Source organism: Triticum urartu, chromosome 5A (genome assembly GCF_056163025.1).
Source record: "Triticum urartu cultivar PI428250 chromosome 5A, HENAU_Tu73, whole genome shotgun sequence".
NCBI lineage: Eukaryota > Viridiplantae > Streptophyta > Magnoliopsida > Poales > Poaceae > Triticum > Triticum urartu.
In genome coordinates, this window is record NC_141877.1 from 592,637,200 (window position 1) to 592,651,681 (window position 14,482).

Below are 14,482 nucleotides of genomic sequence, written 5' to 3' on the forward strand. Positions count from 1 at the left end.
AAGCCATGACGATCGAGATTAGGCGGGCGCCAGGCGGGCGCCGGCCTACGTAGTGTCCTTGTTTCCCCTTCGGTGCAAAGGGAGCAAGCACAGGCCAAGGCATCGGGCAAAGGTTACCATTCCAGTGCAACGAGACCAAGACCAGCAGAGCGGCAGAACGGAAGTCACCGTGGAGCCCAAGACGGCGTCATCACCAGTGCTTTTGGCAGTCGAAGACCACCTTTGGTCAGGATAACTTGTACTAGATGTTCCCCTTCAAAATGGCCAATTGTTGGCGCCCTTCCCACTCACATTTTGGGAAGACGACCAGGGCCTCTATAAGTAGGACTAGCCACCATAGAGGGAAGGGAATCCCTGGACCAAGTAGAACACACTGCACTAGCTCAAGAACACCTCTCGCGAGGCCGTTCTTCCCCCTGTATTGTTCATCATCAGCCCCCGAGACAATCCACCACACCACACACTGGAGTAGGGTATTACACCACATCGGTGGCCTGAACCAGTATAAACCTCGTGTCCCTTATGTGTTCTTCTTTCTAGCCTAGATTTCTTGCGAGCCATAGAAGCGCGAGTCGGTAGGGGAAAGATCTCCGTGCGCACCCCAGAGTTAGAACCTTAAGGGTCCGCCGGAACCCGAAATCCGACGTAGCTGACTTCCTCTCTATTCTAGTCTGTAATAAAGGTAACTTCCCCATTAAGTACCTAGGTATCCCTCTCCACTATGATAAACTGAGGAGAGAGGATATCCAACCCTTCTGGATAAAATCATTAAAAGGATTGCTGGGTGGAGTGGCAAACTTCTCTCTTACAGAGGTAGATTGATCCTCATACAAGCTTGTTTGGCTAGCATTCCAGTGTATCTCCTCTCCTTCTCCAAGTTCCCTAAATGGGCAGTGAACCTCATCAATTCTCAGATGTCTCATTGCTTGTGGAATGATTTTGAGGGAAATAGGAAGCTACACCTTGCTAATTGGGCCCTAGTCTCTATGAAAAAAGATTTTGGAGGCCTAGGCGTACCTAACCTCCAAGAAATTAACATTTGTCTTCTAGGGTCTTGGATTAAAAGATTCTATGAGGAAGACCTGAAACCCTGGAAGCTTCTTATTGCCCATAAATACCTAGGAAATAAACCTAATATTTTTGTCCCTTCCTCCAACCCTAAGACCTCTAGATTCTGGAAAGGATTAAAATCTATTAGGCATGCTGTGAAATTTGGCTACAGATGGAACATAGGGGATGGGAGCAGAACCAGGTTCTGGGAAGTTACTTGGTTTGGCACATCCCCCCTAGCAGTCCAATTTTGGCCTATTTACTCTTTCCGCAATGAGCTTAACAAAAGTGTCAATGAAGTTTGGGACGGTCAATGCCTAAAACTCTCTTTTAGAAGGAACTTTAGTGATAGTCTCATGGAACAATGGTTCCAGTTGGAGGAAATTGCCAAAAGCATTACCTTTACTGCCGAGCCGGATGCCCTGATTTGGCAGCTGGACAATAAGGGGAAGTATTCCTCCAGCTCCCTCTATCATGTTATCAACTTTAGAGGGGTTCAACCCGTGTTTATCCCTACTGTCTGGAAATTGAGAGTCCCCCCTAAAATTCATGTATTTCTCTGGCTTCTATCAAAAAACAAATTGATGACTAGGGATAACCTTAGGAAGAGACACATCATCAAACCCCTTGATTGTGTTTACTGCTTGGAACAAGTGTCTTGTTCTCACCTATTTTTTGAATCTATAGTTGCTAAACATCTTTGGGCCCACATTGAGGAATATTTCTCTAGTCAGATTGGCTCATCCTTCGAATCTGTCGCCAGATTCTGGATTGCTACCAAAAAGTGCTCAGTTTTAAACACTGTTAGCTCAGTTGTCCTTTGGTGCCTCTGGAAATATAGAAATGCTATGATTTTTAGTAACACCTCCTAGATTTCCATTCCGCAGGTCTTGAGGTTGATCAGGAACATGGTGAGGAACTGGGCGATTCTCTCCTCCGGATCGGACAAGGACAAGTTGACGAGCTTCGTGGAAACCCTAACAATATCCCTCCAGAAACCGTTGGCAATCACTTGTGGCTGAACAAGGCTCGACCTGCTCTGGGGCTAGACCCGTGGGCTCGTCTCAAGATCTCTGATGAAGATGATGGGCACCTGGCGCCGAAAAAGAGGGACATCCACCATGCTACGCCTTCCAGCCCGGTGTCTCCGCTTGCTTACTGGTCGCCGCAGGCTAACACGGCCCTCGGCTGAAGACCATGAAGGCTTCGCTGGACCCTCCTTGTGTCATTTGAGTGCTCTATCTGCTCTGCCTTTGGCACTGCTCGGGTGATTTGTGTTATTCAGAGAACTTGTTCATCCACCCCCCTAGTTTGTAGCTTTTCTACCTTTTCTTTCGAACTGCTCTTTGAGCTGCTGTATCAGAATATGTTGTGGTTTCGATCTCAGCAATGGAACCGGGGAGATGCTCCCTGTTTTTCTAAAAAAATATGTTATATGTTATTATATATTATTTTTATTGTCATCATATATTTAACAGATACTTACATATGTAAGAAAACAATATCCCACATCTTATTAACTTATAAAAATAATTTCTTAACAAATAAAATCCTAGATTGTTTTGGCACGAAAATCCTAGTGATTGTGTACAAAAGCTTGGTAAGATTTAAGGACGAATGTAATAATATCACTTATTATTTAAATATATTTATAACAAAATGCTCAGCCCCTTTTTATTTTTTGATAAAATTGCTGGCCCAATCCAACATTATAATTAGAATCAGCCCAGCAAAATCGTGTATTTTGAGAAAGTGCAAATGGCCTGTAATTTTTTAGGAAATAAAATAAACGGGCCGCATGGACGCTACATTATTTGTTCACCCAGCCCAGCTAATGGGTGTAATTCAAAAAAAAGATCAAATTGACTGTAAATTCTACCGCGCAAAAAAAGACTGTAAATTCTGAAAAAATGGGTTGAATACGTGCCACATTTTTGGAGGCTGAAATGTGGGCCAATAGGTCGAAGCCAATGCAAGTCGTTGTCAATTTAGTCAACAAATGATTCTGACATGTTAGCCGTTGGATTTACATCCAACGACCGGCATCCATCTTCAATCTCTCGTCTTCTTCCTCCAGCGCCGCCGGGACCACCTCCCGCCTCCTGCTGCTAGCAGCTCTGCTTAGCACGCATCACTATGAAGCGCTACTCCACCATTGGCCAGGCCATCCCTCCACCCCTCCACACCTCCTGTTCTTCTCCACCAACTGCCGAACCACACCACACTAGAACCAGTTAACCCTCGTACACCTCTCTGTCTGCGACTCTACTCCCGCGTCTTCCCATCTCCGGTTGCTATCCGGGGCCTCGCCGTCGTCCACCACCCTCGATGCGCTCGGCGCGGCGTGGTCAACGTGGTCAATGAACGACACCATCGGAAGTAGACTGTGCGTGGAGAGGCTGACAGCTGGGTCCACAGCCGCACACAAGGAAATGCCTCCTTATTACGCGCAAAATAATGATTCCTCCACCTGACATCTGGGACCCACCGGAAGGGCCTCTGTATTTCATGAAATAAAGTGCCCCCCCGCTGACATGTCGGACCCACCAGCTATCTTCGCACGCAAGGAAGTGCCTCCTTATTACGCACAAAAAAATGAATATTCCCACTGCTAGCTGGAACCCAGCATAGTGGGAGGCTGACTTGTGGGCCTACCAAGTTGACGGGGATGGAGGGCTTTCTCAACTTAGTCAATATGAACGATTCTAGCTCCTGTTACCGTACGATGTTCATCCAACGGCCGTAGTGCTTCTTCAACCTCTGGTCTTCCTGCTCCAGCCACCCAAACCAGCGCCGGTCGTGCCGCGTGCTCCTGCCTCCCGTGGCCAGCTGTGATGCCGCGGAGGCCTCACCGGCCCCTACTACTCCCACCGCTGGCCAGGCCATCCCTCTACTCACCCACACCCCCTATTATTCTGCGGCGACAGCAGCCTCACACCGCAGCCGAACTAGTGAACCCGCGTACTCCTCTTTGCGTGGGCATCCACTGCTGCATCTTCCCCGGCTTCGAGTCGTCCCCTTCCTAGTCCTCGTCGTCGTCCACCGCCCTGGTGCTCTTGGTGCGGCGTGGTCAACATGGTCAACGACCGACTTCCATCGGAAGAGTACTGTACGTGGCGAGGCTGACAGCTGGGTCCACGGAAGCCGCAAGGAAGTGCCTCCTTATTACGCGGAAAATAATTATTCCTCCACCTGACAGCGGGGACCCACCGGACGGGCCACCAGTATTTTGCGAAAAAAATCGTTTCCCCCTGAGTGCTGGGACCCATCGGATGGGCCACCGTATTTCGTGAAAAAAACATTCCCCCCGCTGTCAGCTCGGACCCACCGGAAGTGACTCCTTATTACGCACAAAACATGAATACTCTCTCGGCTAGCTGGGGCCCACCTTGCTGGGAGGCTGACTTGTGGGCCTACTAAGTTACGGGGGTGAAGGGCTTTGTCAAGTTAGTCAATATGAACGATTCTAGCTCCAGTGACCGTACAATGTCCATCCAACGGCCGTAGTGCTTCTTCAACCTCTAGTCTTATTGCTCCAGCCGCCCAAAGCAGCGCCGGTCATGCCGCATGCTCCTGCCTCCCGTGGCCGGCTGTGCTGCCGCAGAGGCCTCACCGCCCCCTACTATTCCCACCGCTGGCCAGGCCCTGTGGTGACGGCAGCCTCACACTGCAGCCGAACCAGTGAACCCTCGTAGTCCTCTCCGCATGGGCTTCCACTACCGCGCCGTCCCCTTCCTAGGCCTCGCCGTCGTCCACCGCCGTGGTGCTCTCCACGCGGCGTGGTCAACATGGTCAAGGAACGACTTCCATCGGAAGAGTACTGTACGTGGAGAGGCTGACAGTTGGGTCCACGGCCACAGCCCAGTTTTTTTGTGATTTGCCAAGTCGCTTTGTCATGCCTGTTGGGCTGCAAATCTTTCAAGACGAGGAGAGCTTTCATTCCGCTGGCCGAGAAAATGGTCCATCAGTAATGAGAAATGAGTTGTACATTTTTAAAACACATCAAACTGGCAATTAGTTTCAAATATCTTTTTTTTATTTCAAGATTTTAAATTACATTAATTTTTATGCATGGAGAATTTGTTGGATTTTATATTGATATACATTTATTTTTAAAATTAGTTTGAATGTGAGTCAAAATTTTGGGATTAAGAACAGTTTGGACCGCATCGAAATATGCAAAATTTCGTATATTTTTTTAACCATTGCCACAATATGGGCTGTAATGCTAACAAAAAGAATATGGGCTCCAAAAAAACCTTAAGAATTAGCAAATGGGCTGTAAATTCTTAGAAATAATGGCAGATGGGTTGTATGTTGTTTTCCCCAAATTTGAGGCTTTCCTAAAAAAGGTTGACGCACAAGCACTGACTGTTGGATGTCCATCCAACAGCCGTCGTGCTTCTTCAATCTCTGCTCTTCCTGCTCCAGCCGCTCAAACAAGCACCGGCGGGACTGCCTGCTCCCTCCTCCTCGCGGCCGGCTGTGCTGCCGCGCAGGCCTCACCGCCTGACCGTACTCCCATCGCTGGCCTAGCCATCCCTCTACTCACCCACATTTGCTGTTATTCTCCGGCGACGGCAGACGAACCAGTAAACCCTCATACAGTCGTACTCCCCTCCGCGTGGGAAACAACTGCCGAGTCTTCCCTACCTCCGTGTCGTCCCCTTCCTAGGCCCTGCCGTCGTCCACCGCCCTGGTGCTCTCGACGCGGCGTGGTCAACGTGGTCAAGGAATGACTTCGATCAGACGTGGACTGTATGTGGAGAGGCTGATAGCTGGGTCCACGGCCGCAGCAAGGAAGTGCCTCCTTATTATGCAGAAAATAATGATTCCTCCACCTGACAGCTGGGACCCACCGGACGGGCCACTGTATTTCGCAAAAAAAATGTTTCCCCCTGACTGCTGGGACCCACCAGCTACATCTTCGCACGCAAGGAAGTGCGTCCGGGCAAAAAAACGATTCGCCCCCTGACTGCTGGGACCGACCAGCTACATCTTCGCAGGCAAGGAAGTTCCTGATAGTCGGGACCCACCTGGTCGAACGTACGTAGCGTTGTCATTCTGGTCGCGAACGTGTACGTACATACTGGTCGATGTAGAGGCGCGCACGTGTCGTAGTAGAGGCGTGCACGTGTCATAGTAGAGGCGCGCACATAGCATTTACACGTACGTACAGCGGCCAGGGTGCAAGAAAGAAAATACGGCCACGTATGTGTACATACGGGTGGGGTCTCGAACGCCTACTCGCGCATATGTACGGCCAGGGCTCGTGTACATGGCTGGGTCGGAACGGAGAAACAGTGTCGTCGTCGTGTTCATGGGGAGGCAACGGAATGTGTCGTGTTCATGGGGAGGCAACGGAATGCGTCATGTTCATGGGGAGGCAACGGAATGCGTCGTGTTCATCGGGAGGGCTTGTACGGAACAGGCGATGGAAACGAGGCCTGGCGTACCGCAGAACGGAGGAAACGGCCTTGTGTTCGACCAGCCACATTCGAAACGGGATCCTGTTCATCGGGAGGGGTCTGGCGTACTGCAAAACGGAGGGAACGGACCTCCTAAGGTCGAAGCGGGGGTCCTGTTGATCGGGAGGGGTGTGGCGTACCGCAAAACGGAGGAAACGGACTTGTGTTGGAGCTCTACGGTCGAAACGGGGGTCCTATTCATCGGGAGGGGTGTGGCGTACCGCAAAACGGGACTCCACGAGATATTGTTCATCTCCACCGTCGACCTCCTCCAGCCTCCACGGGCTCCTGTTCATCCAGCCTCCACGGGTTCCTGTTCATCCAGCCTCCACCGCGCGCTACTCCACCGGCTACTGTTCAACCACCCCTCCACCGTCTACTGTTCATCCAGCCCTCCACACCACGGGGTCCTGTTCAACCACCCCTCCACGGGCACCCCTCCACCGTCTACTGTTCATCCAGCCCTCCACACCACGGGGTCCTGTTCAACCACCCCTCCGCCGTCTACTGTTCATCCAGCCCTCCACACCACGGGGTCCTGTTCATTCACCCCTCCACGGGCACCCCTCCACCGTCTACTGTTTATCCAGCCCTCCACCACATCACGGGGTCCTGTTCATCCAGAGGCAACGCCACCGCTCACTGTTCATCCAAACCCCCCCGCAACGCTCACTGTTCATCCCATCGATCGGCTTCAGTTAGCAGCAGTAGCGAAGGAATCGCTCGATCGGGTTCAGTTATCAGCCATCGATCGATCGCTCGGGTTCAGTAACGCGTAGCCTGCAGTGCACTCGCTCGGTTTCAGTTAGATCCCAACGCCTCGCTCGGGTTCAGTTAGAGCCAACGCCTCGCACACACGCGCGTACGTGTACGAGAGAAACGCACATCGATTGGCCCCCGACCTCCCACCATAACCGGGAACTCCCCGAAATTTTCCTCCCCCTCGCTTCTACCATGGTTTTTTCCGTCATGGACGGCCCAAAGAATGTCATGCAGCTGCGTCTCCGGCCCGCCCAGGACGAAAAGCCCATTTTCTGTCATGATTTTTTGTCATAGAAGTAGGAGCCCACCACATCTATGATGATACCGGGTTTTGTCACAATTATCGTCATAGAAGTGTCATATGTATGACAGAACAAAAAAATCGTTCGGCCCAAAATGTCACTGATGTGTCTTTTTTTTGTAGTGTACATACCCTCATCCCCGAGAGTGAACCACTCCCTCCTCATCATGGAAAGCGCTGGGATGATGAAGATGGCCACCGGAGAGGGATTCCGCCCTCCGGCAGGGTGCCGGAACGGGTCTAGATTGGTTTTCGGTGGCTACGGAGGGTTCTGGCGGCGGAACTCCCGATCTATTGTGCTCCTCGAAGTTTTTAGGGTATATGGATATATATATAGGAGGAAGAAGTACGTCGGTGGATCTCCGAGTTGTCCACGATGCAGGGGGGCGCACCCCCCACCCTCGTGGGTAGCCCGGGACTCTACTGGTCCATCTCCGATACTCTGTGGGCTTCTTCCAGTCCAAAAATAAGTTCCGTGAAGTTTCAGGTCAATTGGACTCCGTTTGATTTTCCTTTTCTGAGATACTCTAAAACAAGGAAAAAACAGAAACTGGCACTGGCACTGGGCTCTAGGTTAATAGGTTAGTCCCAAAATCATATAAAATAGCATATAAATGCATAAAAACATCCAAGGTTAATAATATAATAGCATGGAACAATCAAAAATTATAGATACGTTGGAGACGTATCAGCATCCCCAAGCTTAATTCCTGCTCGTCCTCGAGTAGGTAAATGATAAAAACAGAATTTTTGATGTGGAATGCTACCTAACATATTTATCCATGTAATTCTTTATTATGGCAAGAATATTCAGATCCATAAGATTCAAAACAAAAGTTTAATATTGACATAAAAATAATAATACTTCAAGCATACCAACAAAGCAATCATGTCTTCTCAAAATAACTTGGCCAAAGAAAGTTATCCCTACAAAATCATATAGTCTGGCTAAGCTCCATCTTCACCACACAAAATATTTAAATCATGCACAACCCCAATGACAAGCCAAGCAACTGTTTCATACTTTTGATGTTCTCAAACTTTTTCAATCTTCACGCAATACATGAGCGTGAGACATGGATATAGCACTATATGTGGAATAGAAGGGTGGTTGTGGAGAAGACAAAAAGGGAGAAGATAGTCTCACATCAACTAGGCATATCAACGGGCTATGGAGATGCCCATCAATAGATATCAATGTGAGTGAGTAGGGATTGCCATGCAACGGATGCACTAGAGCTATAAGTATATGAAAGCTCAACAAACGAAACTAGTGGGTGTGCATCCAACTTGCTTGGTCACGAAGACCTAGGGCATTTTGAGAAAGCCCATCATTGGAATATACAAGCCAAGTTCTATAACGAAAGATTCCCACTAGAATATGAAAGTGACAACATAGGAGACTCTTTATCATGAAGATCATAGTGCTACTTTGAAGCACAAGTGTGGTAAAAGGATAGTAGCATTGCCCCTTATCTCTTTTTCTCTCATTTTTTGGGGCCTTCTCTTTTTTATGGCCTTTCTCTTTTTTTCTCTTTTTTATTTTTTTTGTCCGGATTCTCATCCCGACTTGTGGGGGAATCATAGTCTCCATCATCCTTTCCTCACTGGGACAATGCTCTAATAATGACGATCATCACAATTTTATTTACTTACAACTCAAGAATTACAACTCGATACTTAGAACAAAATATGACTCTATATGAATGCCTTCGGTGGTGTACCGGGATGTGCAATGAATCAAGAGTGACATGTATGGAAGAATTATGAATGGCTTTGCCACAAATATGATATCAACTACATGATCATGCAAAGCAATATGACAATGATGGAGCGTGTCATAATAAATGGAACGGTGGTAAGTTGCATGGCAATATATCTCGGAATGGCTATGGAAATGACATGATAGGTAGGTATGGTGGCCGTTTTGAGGAAGGTATATGGTGGGTTTAAGGTACCGGCAAAAGTTGTGTGATACTAGAGAGGCTAGCAATGGTGGAAGGGTGAGAGTGCGTATAATCCATGGACTCAACATTAGTCATAAAGAACTCACATACTTATTGCAAAAATCTATTAGTTATCAAAACAAAGTACTACACGCATGCTCCTAGGGGTATAGATTGGTAGGAAAAGACCATCGCTCGTCCCCGACCACCACTCATAAGGAAGACAATCAATAAATAAATCATGCTCCGACTTCATCACATAACGGTTCACCATACGTGCATGCTACAGGAATCACAAACTTTAACACAAGTATCTCTCAAATTCACAAATACTCAACTAGCATGAATCTAATATCACCATCTTCATATCTCAAAACAATCATCAAGTATCAAACTTCCCATAGTATTCAATGCACTCTATATGAAAGTTTTTATTATACCCTTCTTGGATGCCCATCATATTAGGACTAAATTCATAACCAAAGCAAATTACCATGCTGTTCTAAAGACTCTCCAAATAATATAAGTGAAGCACAAGAGTTCATCTATTTCTTCAAAATAAAACCACCATCGTGCTCTGAAAGGATATAAGTGAAGCACTAGAGCAAATGACAAACTACTCCGAAAGATATAAGTGCAGATCAATGAGTAGTCGAATAATCATGCAACTATGTGAAGATTCTCTAACATTTAAGAATTTAATATCTTGGTATTTTATTCAAATAGCAAGCAAAACAAAAGAAAATAAAATGAAGCTCCAAGCAAAACACATATCATGTGGTGAATAAAAATATAGCTCCAAGTAAAGTTACCGATGAACGAAGACGAAAGAGGGGATGCCTTCCGGGGCATCCCCAAGCTTAGGCTTTTGGTTGTACTTTAATATTACCTTGGGGTGCCTTGGGCATCCCCAAGCTTAGGCTCTTGCCACTCCTTGTTCCATAATCCATCGAATCTTTACCCAAAACATGAAAACTTCACAACACAAAACTTAACAGAAAACTCGTAAGCTCCGTTAGTATAAGAAAATAAATCACCACTTAGGTACTGTTGTGAACTCATTGTAAATTCATATTGGTGTAATATCTACTGTATTCCAACTCATCTATGGTTCATACCCTCCGATACTACTCACAGATTCATCAAAATAAGCAAACAACACATAGAAAACAGAATCTGTCAAAAACAGAACAGTCTGTAGTAATCTGTATCAAGCGTATACTTATGGAAACACAAAAATTCTAAAATAAATTTCTGGACGTGAGAAATTTATCTATTAATCATCTTCAAAAAGAATTAACTAAATAGCACTCTCCAGTAAAAGATGGCAGCAAATCTCGTGAGCGCTAAAGTTTCTGTTTTTTACAGCATGATCGCAAAGACTTTCCCCAAGTCTTCCCAAAGGTTCTACTTGGCACAAACACTAATTAAAACATAAAACCACATCTAAACAGAGGCTAGATTAATTATTTATTACTAAACAGGAGAAAAATGCAAGGAACAAGAATAAAATTGGGTTTCCTCCCAACAAGCGCTAACGTTTAACGCCCCTAGCTAGGCATGATGGTTTCAATGATGCTCACATAAAAGATAAGAATTGAAACAAAAAGAGAGCATCAAGAAGAATATGACTAGCACATTTAAGTCTAACCTGCTTCCTATGCATAGGGATTTTGTGAGCAAACAACTTGTGGGAACAAGAATCAACTTGCATATGAAGGTACACCAAGGATAACTTCAAGATTTTCAACACATAGAGAGGAAACTCGATATTATTGCAATTCCTACAAGCATATGTTCCTCCCTCATAATAATTTTAAGTAGCATCATGAATGAATTCAACAATATAACCATCACATAAAGCATTCTTTTCATAATCTACAAGTATGCGAAGTCAGTGGGATTAACATTAACTAAAGTCATGACCTCTCCAAACCCACTTTCATAATTATCACAACAAGATTCAACACCCTCCAAAATAGTGGGATCATTACTTCCTAAAGTTGACACTCTTCCAAACCCACTTTCATCAATATAATCATCATAAATAGGAGGCATGCTATCATCAAAATAAATTTGCTCATCAAAACTTGGGGGACAAAAAATATCATCTTCATCAAACATAGCATCCCCAAGCTTGTGACTTTGCATATCATTAGCATCATGGATATTCAAAGAATTCATACTAACAACATTGAAATCATGCTCATCATTCAAATATTTAGTGCCAAACATTCCAATGCATTCTTCTTCTAGCACTTGAGCACAATTATCGGAATCCTTATTTTCATGAAAGACATTAAAAAGATGAAGCATATCGGGTACCCTCAATTACATTTTTTTAATAATTTACTTTTATAAACTAAACTAGTGATAAAACAAGAAACTAAAAGATTCGATTGCAAGATCTAAAGATATACCTTCAAGCGCTAACCTCCTCGGCAACGGTGCCATAAAAGAGCTTGATGTCAACTACACAACCTTCTTCTTGTAGACGTTGTTGGGACTCCAAGTGCAGAGGTTTGTAGGACAGTAGCAAATTTCCCTCAAGTGGATGACCTGAGGTTTATCAATCCATAGGAGGCGTAGGATGAAGATGGTCTCTCTCAAGCAACCCTGCAACCAAATAACAAAGAGTCTCTTGTGTCCCCAACACACCCAATACAATGGTAAATTGTATAGGTGCACTAGTTTGGCGAAGAGATGGTGATACAAGTGGTATATGGATGGTAGATAAAGGTTATTGTAATCTGAAGAATATAAAAAACAGCAAGGTAACTAACGATAAAAGCAAGCACAAATGGTATTGCAATGCGTTGAAACAAGGCCTAGGGTTCATACTTTCACTAGTGCAAGTTCTCTCAACAATAATAACATAATTGGATCATATAACTTTCCCTCAACATGCAACAAAGAGTCACTCCAAAGTCACTAATAGCGGAAAACAAACGAAGAGATTATGGTAGGGTACAAAACCACCTCAAAGTTATCCTTTCTGATCGATCTATTCAAGGGTCCATAGTAAAATAACACGATGCTATTCTTTCCGTTCAATCTATCCTAGAGTTCGTACTAGAATAACACCTTAAGACACAAATCAACCAAAACCCTAATGTCACCTAGATACTACAATGTCACCTCAAGTATCCGTGGGTATGATTATACGATATGCATCACACAATCTCAGATTCATCTATTCAAACCAACACAAAGAACTTCAAAGAGTGCCCCAAAGATTCTACCGGAGAGTCAAGACGAAAACGTGTGCCAACCCCTATGCATAGGTTCATGGGCGGAACCCGCAAGTTGATCACCAAAACATACATCAAGTGGATCACGTGATATCCCATTGTCACCACAGATAAGCACGGCAAGACATACATCAAGTGTTCTCAAATCCTTAAGGACTCAATCCGATAAGATAACTTCAAAGGGAAAACTCAATCCATTACAAGAGAGTAGAGGGGGATAAACATCATAAGATCCAACTATAATAGCAAAGCTCGCGATACATCAAGATCGTATCACCTCAAGAACACGAGAGAGAGAGAGAGAGATCAAACACATAGCTACTGGTACATACCCTCAGCCCCGAGGGTGAACTACTCCCTCCTCGTCATGGAGAACGTCGGGATGACAAAGATGGCCATCGGAGAGGGATTCCCCCCTCTGGCAGGGTGCCGGAACGGGTCTAGATTGGTTTTCGGTGGCTACGGAGGCTTTTGGCGGCGGAACTCTTGATCTATTGTGCTCCTCGAAGTTTTTAGGGTATATGGATATATATAGGAGGAAGAAGTACGTCGGTGGATCTCCGGGCTGTCCACGAGGCAGGGGGTGCACCCAGGGAGGTGGGCGTGCCCCCCACCCTCGTGGGCAGCACGGGACTCTTCTAGTCCATCTCCGATACTCTGTGGTCTTCTTCTGATCGAAAAATAAGTTCCGTGAAGTTCCAGGTCAATTGGACTCCATTTGATTTTCCTTTTCTGCAATACTCTAAAACAAGGAAGAAACAGAAACTGGCACTGGGCTCTAGGTTAATAAGTTAGTCCCAAAAATCATATAAAATAGCATATAAATGCATATAAAACATCCAAGGTTGGTAATATAATAGCATGGAACAATCAAAAATTATAGATACATCGGAGACGTATCAGGGCGCGCCCTCCTGCCTCGTGGCCTCCTCGCTTCTTTCTTGACGTCCACTCCAAGTCTCCTGGATCACGTTTGTTCCAAAAATAACTCCCCCGAAGGTTTCATTCCATTTGGTATTCCTTTTCTGCGAAACACTGAAATAGGCAAAAAAACAATTTGCACTGGGCCTTTGGTTAATAGGTTAGTCCCAAAAATAATATAAAAAGGTATATTAAAGCCCATTAAACATCCAAAACAGATAATATAATAGCATGGAACAATCAAAAATTATACATACGTTGGAGACGTATCAAGCATCCCCAAGCTTAATTCATGCTCGTCCTCGAATAGGTAAATGATAAAAACAGAATTTTTGATGTGGAATGCTACCTAGCATAATTCTCAATGTAATTTTCTTTATTGTGGCATGAATGTTCATATCCTAAAGATTCAAGACAAAAGTTTAATATTGACATAAAAATAATAATACTTCAAGCATACTAACAAAGCAATATTGTCTTCTCAAAATAACATGGCCAAAGAAAGTTATCCCTACAAAATCATATAGTCTGGCTATGCTCTATCTTCACCACACAAAGTATTTAATCATGCACAACCCTGATGACAAGCCAAGAAATTGTTTCATACTTTTGATGTTCTCAAACTTTTTCAATCTTCACGCAATATATGAGCGTGAGCCATGGACATAGCACTATAGGTGGAATAGAATGGTGGTTGTGGAGAAGACAAAAAAGGAGAAGATAGTCTCACATCAACTAGGCGTATCAACGGGATATGGAGATGCCCTTCAATAGATATCAATG